Raw genomic sequence first — 17,312 nt, forward strand, 5'->3', positions numbered from 1 at the left:
ACAGCAAACATTTATTTCGCTTGATGTAATGCAATTTCCATATAACTTTTTCCTAAAGTGCAATATGTACATTTTAAGATGATGTAAATGGTAAATTTAATGAATTCATATATACTTTCACTTGATCAAAATATTACCTTTTTTTTTTTTATAGAAACAGGTGAATGTTCTAAAACTCTGTGTTGTTTTTGGAACAACTTTTTGCATTTTGGGAGAATTAAAGGTAACACGTTGGCAAAAATAAAAACAGTCCCTAAACTCTTTAAATGTTTCCCTCCACATTTTTAAAAGAATTCCAAACATGGCAAAGGACATTCTCCCAAACAGAGGGACCGTGTTGGTATGTTTTCCATTAACATCATTGGGCTTTCATAGCTAACACTCTGCTTAATACCTTAGGTGGGTTTTCATATGTGTGACCCACACAATTATTTACTTCTTTTCGTTCCTCTTTTTGGCAAAAGGTTTTCTAAAGCTAGTAGCATCATCAGATCATGACTAGCTTTGATAGCAAATGACAAATTCCTTTTTAAACTCATTGGGTGAGAGTTTGAGTTGCAAATTTTCTTTCTAGCCCTATGTCAGGCACCACACCTGGTTCTATTGCATGGTTGCTTTTCCAGGGAATCTGAGCTCTGGGGCCCAAGCAGAGCAGGGGAGTCAGGGAGGGCCGCTCACAAATTCAACCAGGAACCTCTTTTATTTGAGGGAGTGGTAATGGAGAAACCAGCAGGACTCTGATTGTGCACACTCCCACTACCAAATATTTGGAAGAAAGAGGAAGGAAAGAAAGAGGACAGAAAGTCGGTCGTCCAGGTGTTGGCGAAGCATGCCTCGCCCTCTTGGGTCAAAGGTGCGCATGTCTGACTCGTCCCCGGTCTCCAAGGAGAATGTAGAACATACCTTGCAATTCAAAGATGTTTCTATTCTCAGGCTGAGGGGACGGTGTTTGATTAGGGAAGGATTTCTGGTCCCACAACTAGCTACATTAGAATGTCATTTTTTTATAGACATTTATTGGAGAATTCCCTTCTCCAAATTGTAACATCCAAAGTGGTGTCAGGTTTTGTTTCTTTCCAGTGGGAGCTCAACATTTGGCTTGGGTGAAAACAGCCAGGGTTCAGGTAGAGTTCTAGCCACAGAACAATGGGGCCACGCTTCCTTGAAAGGATTTGGTAGCTACCCAGGCTAGCCATGCAGGCTGAGGTATCACTTAGTGATACCTCCTTTTTTCATTTATACAAAGGCTCTGTAATAGTCTTTTTTTTTTTTTTCCTGCAGACTATTTGTAAGCTGGTTAGACTATTAGCCAACTTTTATACAGAACTTACTATTCTTTTTTTTTTAATATTTTTTAAGCTTGATTCATTTTTGAGAGAGAGAGAGAGAGAGAGAATGTGAATGTGAGTGGGGGAGAAACAGAGAGAGAGACACACACACACAGAATTGGAAGCAGGCTCTGAAGCAGGCTCCAGGCTCTGAGCTGTCAGCACAGAGCCCGACGCGGGGCTCGAACCCACGAACCGAGAGACCATGACCCGAGCCGAAGTCGGACGCTTAACCGACTGAGCCACCCAGGTGCCCCCAGAACTGAACCTCAGACACTGTCAGTAATTTTGTTTATTAACGCTTCTAAAAAAAAAAAAAAACAAAAACAAAAAACTGGGGCACCTGGGTGGCTCAGTTGGTTAAACGTCTGACCCTTGATTTCAGCTCAGGTCATGATCTTGTGGTTCATGAGTTCGAGCCCTGCATCAGGCTCCATGCTGGTAGTGCAGAGCCTGCTTGGGAATCTCTCCTTCCCCCTCTCTCTCTGCCTCTGCCCTGCTCATGCTCCCTCCCTCTCTCTCTCTCTCAAAATAAATAAATAAACTTAAAAAAGGTAAAACAAAAATCAGAAACTTGATGCACAAAATAACATCACAGGAAGTGACCTAACCAGGATTGGAGATAGTTTTAACAATTACTATTTTGTAGAGTTTTGATTACTTCACTACATGCTTGAAGAAGTTTAAAGTCATTGGAATTATTCATTTACATCTTACATCGTAAGTATATGTGCCATTATTTTAGTATGATGATATTATTGGCTATTGCCCATTGTTCTGTAGAATATATTTGTAGTTATTTTGCTCGCAATGATTTTTTCTCACTAATCCATTCACATCTTATTGGGTGTCCTCGTGGTCAAATTTGGGATCAATCAGTCCATCAATTCAGATCTGGTGTCAGACTTCTTCTTTGTAGGAAATTAGTACTTGATCTTGCGTTAAATTACATTATACTTTAAGCAATTATATTAGGGGCGCCTGGGTGGCTCAGTCGGCTGAGCGGCCGACTTCGGCTCAGGTCACGATCTCGCGGTCCGTGAGTTCGAGCCCCGCGTCGGGCTCTGGGCTGACGGCTCGGAGCCTGGAGCCTGTTTCAGATTCTGTGTCTCCCTCTCTCTGACCCTCCCCCGTTCATGCTCTGTCTCTCTCTGTCTCAAAAATAAAATAAACATTAAAAAAATAAATAAATAAATAATTATATGAGACATTAGTCATCAAGATGGCTATATTTTAAATTTTTTAGTGTTTATTTTTGAGACAGAGACAGAGAGAGAGAGAGACAAAGCATGAGTGGGGAGGGGCAAAGAGAGACAGAGACACAGAATCCAAAGCAGGCTCCAGGCTCTGAGCTGTCAGCCCAGAGCCTGACACGGGAGGCTCAAACTCACTAACTGTGAGACCATGACCTGAGCTGAAGTCGGATGCTTTAATGACTGAGCCACCCAGGCGCCCCAAGATTGCTATTTTAATTAGCAGGGCAGAATTAGAGCATATTTTTGCTTTGCTCTTTTCCCCTTTATTTCCCCACACTTTAAGTTCTAGTAATTGAAATACGCTAATTTGGGTTGGTTGCTTATGAAACACAGAGCAGTGACCAGCATGACTGAAGCAAGCACGTAGACTAGAAAGGTAAATGTCCCGTTTCCATTTTAACTGTGGATGAATGGTGCTTTGAGGCATTAATTTCTTCAGTTAGCATTTTGTCTTTTCTTTCTTCATCTGGGCACAAATTACCCACAGTTGTTCCTTATGTGTTTTCAAAACCTAAGCCTAGAGTTGCACGTACAGCGTTTGAAGTGTAGGAAGCAGTTTGCTAGGAAAAACAGGCTGACACTGAACCAGCAGATTGGAGTGAGAGTGATTCTTCAGGCAAAGGGAAAGACAAGAGCACTGAAGAGTGGGAATCCTCGTATGGCTTATTTTTGGTGGCCAGGGAGGATCATGAATAGGTAAACCTCACAAAAAAGTTTTGGGACCCAGTCTGGCTCAGAAAGAGGCAGTTGTGATGGATAAGGGAAACATAAAGTGATTATTATCGTGATGTTATTCTGAATAGGACACCCATGACCACTGATCTCCCTGCCTGTGGGATAAAATACACACACACACACACACACACACACACACACTTTTGCACTCTATGAGACTTTGAAATTAAGAACATTACTTTATTAACCTCAAAATTCAATTGACACCACAGAAAACAGAAAGATGGAATATTCTTACACATCTATGATTTGGACTGAGATTCACAGCCTCCACATGCTATTTTAATATACTCGGTCTTTAGAGGTGATGAATGAGAGCAATTTAGCTATCATTTACCAGCGTTGGGATTATCTGAAGCAAGCCTTTAATTTTAGGATAGTTGCATAGCCTACCACTGATTCTGATCTCCCTAAAAGGTCTCAGGCATTTTAGCATTAAAATAAAGCAAATGTCATTTAGCAGTTAGGAATACTACAATATAATTCCACGATATATTCAAATATGAGCGTCAATGCATGTGAATTAATTGCTAAACCTTCTCATTAATATGTGTTGGTTATTGATTCTTGACTTTGATGACCTGAGTCCTATTGAGAAAATATTTTTTTTTCATTCTCTCAGGCAGGCATCTCTGGGACAATAAGAATACTAACATGAATCTGGGCAACAAGCTGGTAGAGAAATGCTTTTCCTCTGGCCTCTGTTATAGCTACTTCAGAATCAGTATTAAAATAAAGAGTAAGAATGGGCGCCTAGATGGCACAGGTGGTTAAGCATCCAACTTCAACTCAGGTCATGATCCCATGGCTCGTGAGTTTGAGCCCCACATCGGGCTCTGTGCTGACAGCTCAGAGCCTGGAGCCCGCTTCGGATTCTGTGTCTCCCTCTGTCTCTCCCCCTCCCCCAGTCACATCGGTCTCTCTCTCTCTCTCTCTCTCTCAAAAATAAATAAACATTAAAAATTTTTAAATAAAAAGTGAGAAGTAGGAAAACAACCAAAATAAAAGAAAATGAAAAAGCAAACCGGTTTCATTAGATGACCTCTCAAGGACCTGGAGAAAAGGGAAAGAGGGTCTGAATCCTACCCACAGAAGAAGAAAACATTGCTAGAAGCCACAATGGGGGTCTTAGAAACCAAATCCGTCATAGCTCATTCTGCAAATACTTCCTGAGCCCTCTTTTAGTGCTTCCATTCAATGCTGGATTCTGGAGTTAACCAACATTAAAAGCCATGCTATCAAGCCAGAGGTCTTGAAACAAAGACTAGAATATTTTAGACAATTGGTAAATCATGTCACTATATTTAGCAACACGGTGAATTTCAGTAAAGTAGATACAACATATTGAAATAGAGTCAGCATAGTTGCTGATAGTATATGTAGCAAAACTGACCTTCAACGTGAAAGGAGAGAAGAAAGGGAAACTAACTATAACTGACTTAGACTTCAGCTTAGACTGGGCTTAGAGTAGCTTGCCCACTTGAGAGATGCTGTAACAATAAGTAGGTTCCAGGTGACTATTCAAAGAAGAAGAATTGAAAGGGAGAGAGAGAAACCATAACGAACTACTGGGAATCACAGACTATGGAGTTATGCTGGATGAAGGAGCAGGGCACAGTGGGGTTTCCTGAGGATGCCTGGCTCCGGTGCCCTGTGCTGCTTGCTAAGAGAGCCTCCGTAGATGCACAGGGGTTCTTACGGGAATTGGTCAGTACTGATGGGGTAGCAAGGACAACATCAAGCAAAAGGATCCAGCCCCCCTCATATCTACTGCGAAAGAGGGGAGTTAGAGCAGTAACAAGGACATAGAATATGCACATGGAAGTTGGATAGAAAGCGAGCACATTGGGGCATATTCTGTGCCCTTTCTCCATCTAACAAGACAGACTGTTCTTTATAAAAGATGATGCCTAAGGCTCAGATGCCCTTGATGGGAACTCAGACAGCCTCTAATGTGCTTCAAGGGAGGAAAGAGGGTGACCAAAAGTCCCTCTCCTTCCTTCATTTCTCTGTTGGTTTTAGTCTGACTGGTGTAATGTAAGCTGTCAAAATGTAAAAGAAACAAACCTTTAGACCTCACACCGTTGCGTGGCTACATTTACAGGAAATGGCAATATCCCAAGCTTTCAAAGGTATTTCTGTGCCTACCTAGGCATTGAGGGAAGAAGCTCTTAACAACAAGCGGAAAATAGCAAAATTATTCTATTGGTAAATTCCCAAAATAATCAACTGCGAGAGAAGAACAAAAGCTTCCTTTTTGTCTTAATTTTTTTGTTGCTGTCTTTAAAAGCAAAGTCAAATTAATGCATTGCCTGCAATCTGATAGTTTTTGCCTCCAACAGCCATGGAATTAATTAGACTGTGTTGTCTAATCTCCATTTGAGAGGTAAGGCCCTGGCAACTATGATTCATGGAAAAAGTGAATATTCTTTATGTACACATTATAAAAATAATAATTTTAAGGTTAAGGCTATTTGTTCACTGCCTAGACTGCTCTTGTATTTTGTTTTTCAAGGTTCCCTTTAGCTTGATTTTATCATTTGAATTTGTAATCTGATTAGCACTTAGCACAAATTTTGGGAAAATAAAGTGAAACTATTCTTGCTAACACTCTACAGCTGTTCAAGGAAGAAAAAAAAAAAAGGAAGATACTCCACTCATTGCTATTTAAAGGAAATTCCTCTATGCAAGAGTTTCCAATTAGGTTATAGGCCACCTTTTAGATGCCGGGGGAGAAGCATGATTACATCTGCTTCCAAAACAGTGTGGAAATTCTCACAATCCCTTCATTTAAAAAGACCTGGAAATCGGATAGGAAACAGCTATGAATTAGGAAAGCAAAGTTAAACATTTTAAGATCAGAATAGTTTGATCTATAAGAGTAGATAGATCCAGGGTAGGTCAGTAATTGAACTCATTCAAACAAATGTCTAGTAATACATTTTTCTGTTGTCCATTAGAAAACGCTGTCTGCTTTATTATTTTCCTCTATACAGGGAGGCTTCTTTGTGTAAGTACTGTAGAGGTTATTTACAAAGCTGTAAATACATTTTAGGCTTTCTTCTTAAGCATTGTGGTTTCTTAAAATTCTCAATTATGAGATTCCTGGGTGGCTCAGTCAGTTAAGCAACCGACTTCAGCTCATATCATGATCTCGCAGTTTGTGGGTTCTAGCCCCGCTGAGCTGTCAGCACAGAGCCTGGAGCCTGCTTCGGATTCTGTGTCTCCCTCTCTCTGCCCCTCTCCCATGCTCGGTCTCTCTCTCTCAAGATAAATAAGCATTAAAAAAAAGAAAGGCAAGAATGTGTATATATATGTATTTCATGTAAATTTGAGAATGGGGATATATATGCATTTTTACTTGATGCACAGTGTATGAATGTGTATGTACGGGTATATATATATATATATTTTTTTTTTTTTTGCTTGATTTAGAGAACAAGAATATAAAGTTCTCTACTGTGCCCTTCTAGAAATTCTAAAAGTCACAATAACCCACATTATCAGTTAAATTTTTGGTAGAATATCTGGTGTGATTAAGAATGAACTTTTTTCTTCAATGTTTGTTTGCTTGTTGTTTGTTTATTTTGAGAGAGAGGAGGGGAGGTGCAAACTCCACGCTGTCAGCACAGAGCCAAATGCGGGGCTCCAACCCACGAACCATGAGATCATGACCAGAGCTGAAGTCGGACGCTTAACCGACAGAGCCACCCAGGCGCCCCAAGAGTGCATTTCATTAATGTAATTAATTAATGTAGATGTACAGTTGACACTGACACAGTAATGAGAAAAAGTAACAGCCACGAGAAAAACCTACTTTCTTCTCACACCTCATATTAAGTTCTTTTACCTTGCCTTTTTCTAGCAGCTACACATTACAGCCAAATCAGCTTTCTCTCAGCTAATTGTCCTCTGTACTTACCCCTTCAAAGCCCGATTCTTTCTCCCCATGACCTCTGCCTCCAGGGTTATGTGAGAGCATTTTGAGATGATACCATGTGTAACATTGTAATATATTATTCCTTTTATGGGGCTATTTCTTCCCAGTTCTTTCTTTCACCCTCTTGATTTTGGATTGTTGCTACACGATGCGAGTAATGACACATAAGCACCCTGTATCATGTGGTTAAGTACATGATCCATGATGAGGAACTAAGCAATTCTTTCTAGAATTGATTTGAGCGGCCCTCTGAGAATAATCAGCCAGCACTTTAGAATTAGCTACCATAGATACCCTTGTTTATACTGCCCACGTCAGTCCTTTTAAGTGCATTATTAATAGTTTATGTGACTCTTTGATGTTTGATCTTAGTGTTTTCATACAAGGAAAGATGATAAAGTAATGCCACTTTTATTGTGCTTTTTGATTGCTAATTGTTAAAATTGTATAGTATTTCCTTCAGGTTCAATTCCTTTATGACTTAATATTGTTATGGCCATCTTTCAACAAAGTCACATTACCCACCCACCCCCACTGTGTTATCTTTCCCCTTGCCTTTTATCTTTTCTTTTTTTAAAAGGAGGTAACATTCCTCTTCCTTGATGATTTGCCTTTCAGTTTTACATGGTTTTCTTTGGCATTTATTCTCTTTTTTTTAAGACTTTCCTTTTTAAGGCCAATTTTAGGTTTACAACAAAATTAGGAAGGTTTAGAGATTTCCCATATGCATGGTGCCCTCCATTATCAACATTTCTCACTGCTGGGGGAGGGTACATCTTTTACTGAAGATGAATCGACCGCTGACACTTCATAACTATCAAAATGGATAGTTTACCTCAGGATGCACTCCTGGTGTTGTATGTTCCATGGGTTTGGACAAAGGCATAATAATTTATATCCATCATTATAATATCATGCAGAGTACTGTCACTTTCCTAAAAATCCTGTGGTCTGCCCAGTCATTGTTAGTTATTCTCCTAAAACCACTGATCTTTTTTTTTTATTTTATTTTTTAATGTTTATTTATTTTAGAGAGAGACAGAGAGGCAAAATGAGAGCAAGGGAGGGGCAGAGAGAGAAGATGACACAGAATCCAAAACAGCTCCAGGCTCTGAGCTGTCAGCACAGAGCCCGACTCGGGGCTCAAACTCATGAACTGTGAGATCATGACCTGAGCCGAAGTCGACACTTAACTGACTGAGCCACCAGGTGCCACATGAAACCACTGATCTTTTTTATTGTCTCCATAGTTTTCAGAATATTTTTCAGAATATCACGTAATCAAAGAATGTGCAAAGCTACAGGAAGCGTCTTGATTTTTCATTTTGAGGAATTAATGCGATTTTAATTCCAAAATAAGTATGGACTATTCCACTTGTATATTTTCCTAGGAAGATTACCACATTATTTATTTGGCATACATAGATTTTATTCCAAATATTTTATTTTATTTATTTTTTATTTTTTAAAATGTTTATTCATTTTTGAAGGAGACAGAAACAGAGTGTGAGTGGGGGAGGGGCAGAGAGAGAGGGAGACACAGAATCCGAAGCAGGATCCAGGCTCCGAGCTGTGGGCACAGAACCCGACGCGGGGCTCGAACTCACAAACGATGAGATCGTGACCTAACCTCAAGTCGGACACTCAACTGACTGAGCCACCCAGGAGCCCCTACACCAAATATTTTCATATTTCCTTAGCACAAACAGGAACTCAGACATTCTTAACCCTGCTTGGTGTTGACATTGTTATTTTAAAGACAGCTAAATAGCTTAGTCTAAATTGACAGCAACCTTGGGGCGATGTGAAAGATTCTGTGCTTAAAATATTTAAGTTTAAAAACCTGAAGAGCAGGAATTGAACAGCCCTGGTCTTGTCTTAGAGAGAAGGGACTGGTAGAGGGCAGGAGAAATGCTCCCAGGGAGAGAAAAGTGCGTGGACAAGGCACACTGTTGATTTGTAAACCTCTACGTTGTACTGATGATACCCAAGGCCTGAGGAAAGTCTTGGCAGTCTTGCCTTACAAACCTAGACTGGAGGACTGATTCCTACAGTATTTCCAGTTTCGCAAAGTACTCGGTCGATTAATTTTTAACTCCAGCTTCTGCCAGTTTGGTAACAGCTAAAACTGGATGTGAAATGAAGTCTTGAAATGAAGTTCAAGTTACTTTACAATAATAAGATGGACGCAGCTTTGGAATATTACTACGTACTAAGACTCTCCAGTTACCTTACGAGAGTAACAGAGGATTACTCCTGTTTTGAAGTTCTTCTGAGCTAATTGTATTCCAAGTTTCCTCGTCTTGTTATGTTTAAACATGCAAGTATATATTTCAGTGAATTTGGAATTAAAAATATGATTCTGATTTTTCTCTAAGATATTTTCCGAGCTTGCCAAATGCGAAATTTCCAGTTTTGACTAATTTTTATTGAAGGAGATATGGGGCGTGAAACTGACACAAAATATCCTTTTGTGCAAAGTTAAAATCTTGACATATTCTTTCTTTCACCTGCCTTTCGGGAACATGGTAAATGCTCCCAAAATGTGAGACACAACATTTAAGAAAATGCCACTGCCTTAACCATGGCTGATATTTTGAAATAATTCTTGACATTATCTGTCTATTGTGCCTTTTCTTCCCTTCAGTACCTCCCCAGATTCTACCCCGGTGGTAATTCCCCCACTGTTTCCCTTAGCTATGCCTCTGCTTTAAATAGCAGCCTTTAAATCTTGTCTTCTTTGGTTTGGTTGCATGTGATGGAAAAGATCTTGATTTCCACATGTATGTATTCACTAATGGGAACTACTTTTTTTTTTTTTTTAATCAACCTGCTTCGTAATCTCAGAGATATCTCAAATGTAAATAATCGAAAGAGTAAAAGAGGCATAATAGAATATGTTGTGTCAGAATGTTATGGCTAAGAGATCTAAAATCTGTCCAAGTGTTTGTCATCAATGTAAAAGGCAGACAAGAATCACTCCAAACTTAAAGCAAAAGCTGTCTCCTATACTTGGCCATCATGGTGAGACCCACTGGGTGCTCCCTCTGACATGCGCACACGTGAAGATCATATGCCAGGCAGATGGCCGACATCATCCTTGCTTGGTTAATGGCCCACATGTGATGTATTAGTATATTCACCTGTACATATAGATGTATTAGTATATTCACCTGTACCAATTTTACATGAGCAAACATGGGTAGAGCTGAATTGTAAAGAAAGACCACTATAGAGTAACCACTTGTCTAATAAATGACCCATTTGCTGGCAGTCCAGATATTTGCATAGAGAGGACAGGAGAAGCTATGTTCTGAGGCACAGAACATAGCTAAAAAAGCTAATTAATCTGGTGGCCTAAGGTACGGTCATGTTGGTGGTCCCAACATTTAAATGTAGGTGCTATCTTGTAAGTTGAGTCTTAGCACAGACAAAATCTGACCCAAATGTCATTTTTAAATGCAATATTTGGAAAGCCAATAAAACACTCTTGTAACTACAACCTACACTGCGGTCTTTCCAGTAATTTAAAAATGCTTCCTGATGCCAGTTGAGTTTTATTTATGTACAAAAAGGAAACTATCTCGGGGAAAAAAATGCACACCGTGGAACAAAAAAACACTCTGGAGGGCATAGCTGCAATGGATGTGCCAAATCAAATTCTGTCTTTTCTTTTTCTTTTTACAAACCATCAAACCCAAAATGTCTTTTTTTTTTGCCTTAATATCAGCAAGATTCTGCTACGATGAGACAGCTCCCAGAGGTTCATTGCTATTTTTAATAAATGAAGGCATATTGTGGACACAACGTGTATGCTCGTTGTAAACCATTTTTACTGGACTCCATCTGAAAATCTAGAAAAATGACACTGAGCAGACTGAGAGACATCTGAAGTGTCTATCAGCCAGGCAGTGATTTCTGGTACTTGCCAAGTATTTAAATTAAATTTGGACATCTACCTCCATGTGTGCTTAGCACGTACATATTTTCTTTAGGCCGCAGACTTCAAGCTGCCGAGAAGTGAAAACAGTCTCCTTTGTTTCCAGATAAGATACGGTGTGTTTTCTTTAGCTATTTCAACTTCATTATTAGGCTCTAAAATATAAAATAGTTTGATAGTAATCTAAAACAAAAAGAGGAATCAAGATATGGGTCTTTAGTGTGGAGTATGATTACTAGTTACATTACTTGTAACTAAAGTTCCATGTCTCTTTATTTTCCATCAATGTCCAAGTAACATTTCAGATTTAATTGCCTCTGGTGTTTTGCACCTTTTAAAATATATTAAAGTATATTTATTTATTTTGAGAGAGAGAGAGAGAGAGAGAGAGAGAGAGAGAGACCAGGGTAGGATCAGAGAGAGAGGGAGAGAATCCCAAGCAGGCTCCATGAACAGGCTCTTATGGACCGTGAGATCATGACGTGAGCAGAAGCCAAGAGTCGGGTGGGTAACCAACTGAGCCACCCAGGCTAGTGGGTTAGAGCTAGTAGCCACTGACTCTCCTAAAGCCAATGTGGAAGAGAGAAAGGTATTTCAGAGGTGGCTGCTCTAACCCTCTAACCTGTTTTGCAAATATTGAAACAACTAAGTGCTGAGTCATCCATGAGAAAGAAACAGAAAAAGGAGAATATAGCTGTATGACCAGTGACACTTATGGTCGAATGATCTTAAGAAAAGGCGGGGGGGGGGGGGTTGCTAATAATGATGCCCAGAATGAGAAGTTTAATGGATATTTTATTTATATTTTAGGTAAGTTTCCTTCATGCAAGCAATTCAGATGAGGTCCATTTTGGCCACGTGCTACCGAATACATTAGAACACAAGTGGAAAATTACTGATTCAAGTAGAAAACCATGAATTTAAAAACTGGTGAGATGGCCCATATTTTACACATGTTCTATTTGGCTGTATATGGCAGTATATGCTTTACTATCCTATCTCTTTGTTTTCTTTCTCTCTATTCATTTCATTCCTATTTTTCGAAGCAAGAGATTTCCATTTAACAATGTGAAAGACCAGCGCACCTGTGCCTTAAAACAGCCACATTTGGAGGTAATATTCCTTCAAAAGCACCTCATGGCTTTATTGGCACCTTAATTTACATCGGTTGCTTAAAATTTATATCATATTTCTAAAGTGTTCCCAATTAGGTTATATCCAGGTATGCAGTTAACTTCTGTACTATGAAATTCAAAAATATATTAAACATGCATTTTGCTCAAATTGCAGGGTAAAGCCTAGGTAGATAAAAAGAGGTAGATGAGATATGGTCTTAGCCTATGATTTCTGACTCTGAAAAATTAACTGGTTTTGACCAACGGTCAAAGAAAGGCAAATTTCTCTTATCACAACTTAGTGGTAATACTAGAAATATTGTCAGTGTGCCTCAGTTCCAAGAAAACCCCTAGGAAATAAGGAAAGGAAATTTCCTACCTAGGAAATAAGGAAAGTAAGTTATAAATATTTTAGGATCTAAAGTTTTCATTTGAGTCACAGGACTGACAGCTATGCAATCCAGTGGTTCTCAACAGGAGGCGATTTGGGCCAGTATGCCATCTAGTAGGGAGAGGCTAGGGACACAGCTCAGTACCCTGTGATGAACAGGGTCCCCCATGACAAAAAAGTTACCTGGCCCCAGATACGAGCAAGGCAGATTACTCCACACGTGATATGATAAGCAGACTGTGATGTAATTTTTATTAATCAATAACCAAGACACTTATTGAATTACAAACAACTCATCGACTTTGCTCCAAAAACTCAGTCAAGGTGGCTGAATGGGATTGTGGGTACCAATAAAGAAATTGTATTAAAGCATTTGTCCACTCACTGAGAGATCATCAATGGTTAACCATAAAAATACGGGAAAGAAACAGGAAAAAAAAATGCTGTGAAACAGCTTAATTGGCAATGCTGTGGAATCATTTCTTTGACTAGTTATTTCATGATGTAGAAAACACAAGCTTTAGATTCAAGGCGACATTGGGAACATGGCCTCTTGGCCTTGCCTTTCTGCGTCTCAGTTACTCTCTTCTATAAAATAGATATGAGTGTTTGCGGGGCTATTGTGACTATTGGGAATGAGACTACGCAAGTCAGGCCAGATGCTAGGGAGCTAATAGAGAGCCGCCATTTTGCTAGTCCCACAAATGTCAGACTGCTTATTAGCATTACCATTGGGAGGGACAGTACATCCTCCCTGGCCATGGTTTATATGGGATTCAGTATGAATAGTAGAAGAAGGAAAGATCTGTGATGGAATCCCCTTGAATCCAACTCCATCATTCTTTTAGCTTTTGGAGGTTAGATAATTTTCTTAATCTCTCTGGAAATCTCCATTTTCTCATTTGTAGAACTAACCTTAATAAATTGTAATTCATGGGCTGTACCCAATGTTCAGAAGGGTGTTAACATTGTGTATACAGAAGTAAGAAGAGCCATTCATATTTTGCACCTTTACCCAATCATATAGGGCTAGAAAAATAAAATATACATCGGGATGGGTAAGGCAATGTTAGGAAGGAATATTGGAAAATTATGGTTGAATCTTCTCTGTTCCTAGCCTACTCCGGTCTATGAAAATCACGCCTGATGAAAATTAATCCATTCTTCCCTGGTTGAGATAGTTAATTATCATTGGTCCATATTGATGATATTTTATTGCCATGATCTCATTATCAAAGGGTGGATCCAATTAAGGACTTACTTATATTATAGTACTACATAAATTGAATAGGACATTGCTCACTAACACACGTGTCTAAATTCATTATGCCAGAAAAAAAAAAATATATTGCCAGAAGGCTGCGTGTGATAGTCGTGTCTGAATTTACCAACAGCCTAAATTCCAAGTTCCCTACAATAATCTCCAGCATGTTCAGTGTCTCCTGTGTCCAAAAAATGCATAGATTTGAATTTTCTCCATTTCCAAGTTCAGTGTAGATCCTCCGTTAGAATTCGTTCCTGAATTATTTCTCTGCCATTAGGGAAAGTTAAATTAAAAATCTTTACCACTTTAAGTTTATCAAAACAGATTCACCTATTGTCGCCCGCTTATGTTAACTAAAATGACTACTTTTAGAAACAAGTTGAGAATTATGAGGCACTTAGGAATCACTTAAAAATAATGGCTGCAAATTACTATTTTCCTTATCTCGAATTATCAAAGTTTTTAAATGCTGCTGATTGAACTTCATAAATTATCAAAACCAGGTCATGAGAATTTCCCCTCGGAAGGCAGCGCCTCTCATGATGTTGAATTTCTCCCTTCATGTGCTTCCTTGTGAATAATTCTAGCCCTTGTTTGGGCTACCATTAATGGCATATATCAGAACATCTCTGACTTGATAAATGAAGTTGGTTCTATAAGGAGAACGTAACTTGCTTGGCTCCAAGACTGTTCAGTGAGTTCCTTAATGTTATTGTTAATGGACTTAAAAAAAAAAAAAAAATGTGTTGCTTCATTTTTAAGCCTGTACCGCACTCTTAACAAGTGATTTACTGTTTTGTGAAACACCTTTTCAGTTGAGCTGACAAGTTATGTCCAGGGAGCATAGATTCCATTTGTAACTTAAAATAGTTGTAAAGACAAATCAATCCCAAGAAATTGGGTCTATAACAAAAAAAACACGTATAAACCCTCAGAGTTGCAGTGTTTTTCTAGTATGAGCAGTAGAAGTAACAAAATCTTGTTGATATTAAGCAAGATCAATGCTTTAAAGTGAGTGGCTGCCTTTTTCTGAGGTAGAATAATTCATAACTCAGCTCTCCAGAGGCCACTTCTGTATTCAGCATATTTCTATCCTCAGCAGTAATGAAAGATGTCATTCGGATGACCTGAGGTCTACAATTTCGTGCTATGGAAAGAAAAAGTTATCTCCTTCCCTCCACAAGGACCTTCTTCATGACTAATTAGAGAGTCCTCTGTTTCCATCACAGTGAGCTGCTTGGTTGGACCTTGCTGTACCATTGTCAGAGCGTGAACAACATAGATCTCTAGGCTAACAGAAAACTTTAAAGTTGATTTGTCCTATTCTTTTTTTTCCCCTAAATAATCTTGGAAATGAGTTGTGTAAGTTTTCATTGGTAGGTCCTGGTCCTTGGAACCTATCCTGATTTCACGTGGATGCTCTATGTTTATTTAGTGCAAAGAGGGAGCTAGATTCTCTGATGTTTGCAATATGAATTCCATTATTCATGGGTCTGTTTAGATTTTTTAATTCATGTGCAGTAGATCTTACTTTTTTGTTTCCTAAATTAACTGAGATTGGAGTTTTAAATTCTTTGCTCTTCAGTTCAAAATAACTTTTTCCCCTAATAATATATTAGATATATAATATAGAACTTATTGTATATATAATATAGAACTTCATGTTCTAATGCTTGACAAATAAGGTTATCTTTCAACATCCTAGGCACAACTTTCCAGAATTCCCTGGAAGCAATAGTGCTAGGCAAGACCAAAGACTTGAAGCACTTTGGTGTGTGTTTTTCTACCAAATCCATTCACTCGCAATATTTCATCAATGTGAGAATTAGGAATAATATTTTTTTATCCAGGTTTTTCTTTAAAGGTGATATATTAAAACACGCTAATTCCTTTGTTTATTGGCAATATTCTTAAAATAATTATTTTAAGACATTTGAGGCCTGGAACCCTGAGGCATTGCATTGTATTTTATTCATCTAATATTGATGAGGGAGCATGGGGCAAGCTGAGGGCTAAATACAGGCTGACTCCTGCTTGCGCGTGCAAGTACACACACACACACACACACACACACACACCTCTGCAGGTGGAATATGTGTGATATTCCTCAGACACTCCTGGCTACACAAGAATAAAAGAACAAAGGAAAGGGTTTTAACTGCTGGCCATGGTGATGTGGGAAACTAAGGCAAATGAGAAATTAAAATTCCCTTACTGCCTAAGGCCCATTGACAAGTCCTTGAAACCCACAGAGTGACCTCCCTCCAGGAGCTCAGCTGCCTTGATGATGACACTTTGCTGGGGGCAAAAGAGAATCTTGGTTTCACATTATCCCAACCTCAAGGATCCTGTCGGTCTACTTCCTTTATCTCAAACTGCCCCAAGATACATGCAGGTAATCCTACTCCAAGCTTATGGCCCCTGATATGCATCTGAAGGGTTTCATGAACTGAGGTTTTTTTTTTTTTTTTTTTTTTTAAGATTTTTTTTTTCCATGTTTATTTTAGGGAGAGAGAGAGAGAGCAGAGGAGGGGCAGCGAGAGGAGAACTGAGGATCTGAAGTGGGCTCTGTGCTGGCAGCAGGGAGCCCAACGTGGGGCTCAGCTCACAAACCAACCGAGACATCCAGACCTGAGCTGAAGTCTGATGCTCAACCAACTGAGCCACCCAGATGCCCCTGAGGTTTTATTAAATGGCAATAAATGGTGTTTCCTTAGCAATAGCTAGCCCCTCAAGGGCCTGGAAACTTTGCATCCAAAATTCCTCAGAGACTTACTCTATCCCTGACCCTTCCTAACCTGAGGGTATATAATGAGTTACCCATCAAGACCCCAATGCAGCTCTTCCTGCCCAGGGGTCTTGTCCCATGCTTTAAAGAAATCAGAAGAATTCTTCCTTGGCCATCAGCTCTAGACTCCATGAACTCCTCATTACCCCAAAACGTCATCAACATGACTTGTGAATTTAGTACATGTATTCATTCCGTAATTCATAGTGGTACTAACTCTACAGATGTTCATCGAATACTTAGTCTCCATCAGGCATTGGTCTAGTTTAGGGAGGACACAGCCATGAATTAGGAAAAGCTCCCTGCCCCCATGCAGCTCACATACAAGCAGGTGAAAAATAAACACACCCGTAAAATAGCAGCTGATTGTGACAGGCCGTAAAGCCAAGTGCCCAAAGGTGACAAATAGAGATTCACTGTCCTAGTTTGTAAGACAAAACACAAGGTTTGATGTTTATTTATCCCACAACTAGAGCGCAGTGAATTGATCCTTCTTCAGGAGGAAGAAGGAGGATCCTTCTTCAGCAAATGTAGCAATATTGTCTTGGAAAAAAA

The sequence above is a fragment of the Herpailurus yagouaroundi genome, unplaced genomic scaffold (assembly GCF_014898765.1).
Source record: "Herpailurus yagouaroundi ecotype Mexico unplaced genomic scaffold, PumYag 164, whole genome shotgun sequence".
Classification (NCBI taxonomy): domain Eukaryota; kingdom Metazoa; phylum Chordata; class Mammalia; order Carnivora; family Felidae; genus Herpailurus; species Herpailurus yagouaroundi.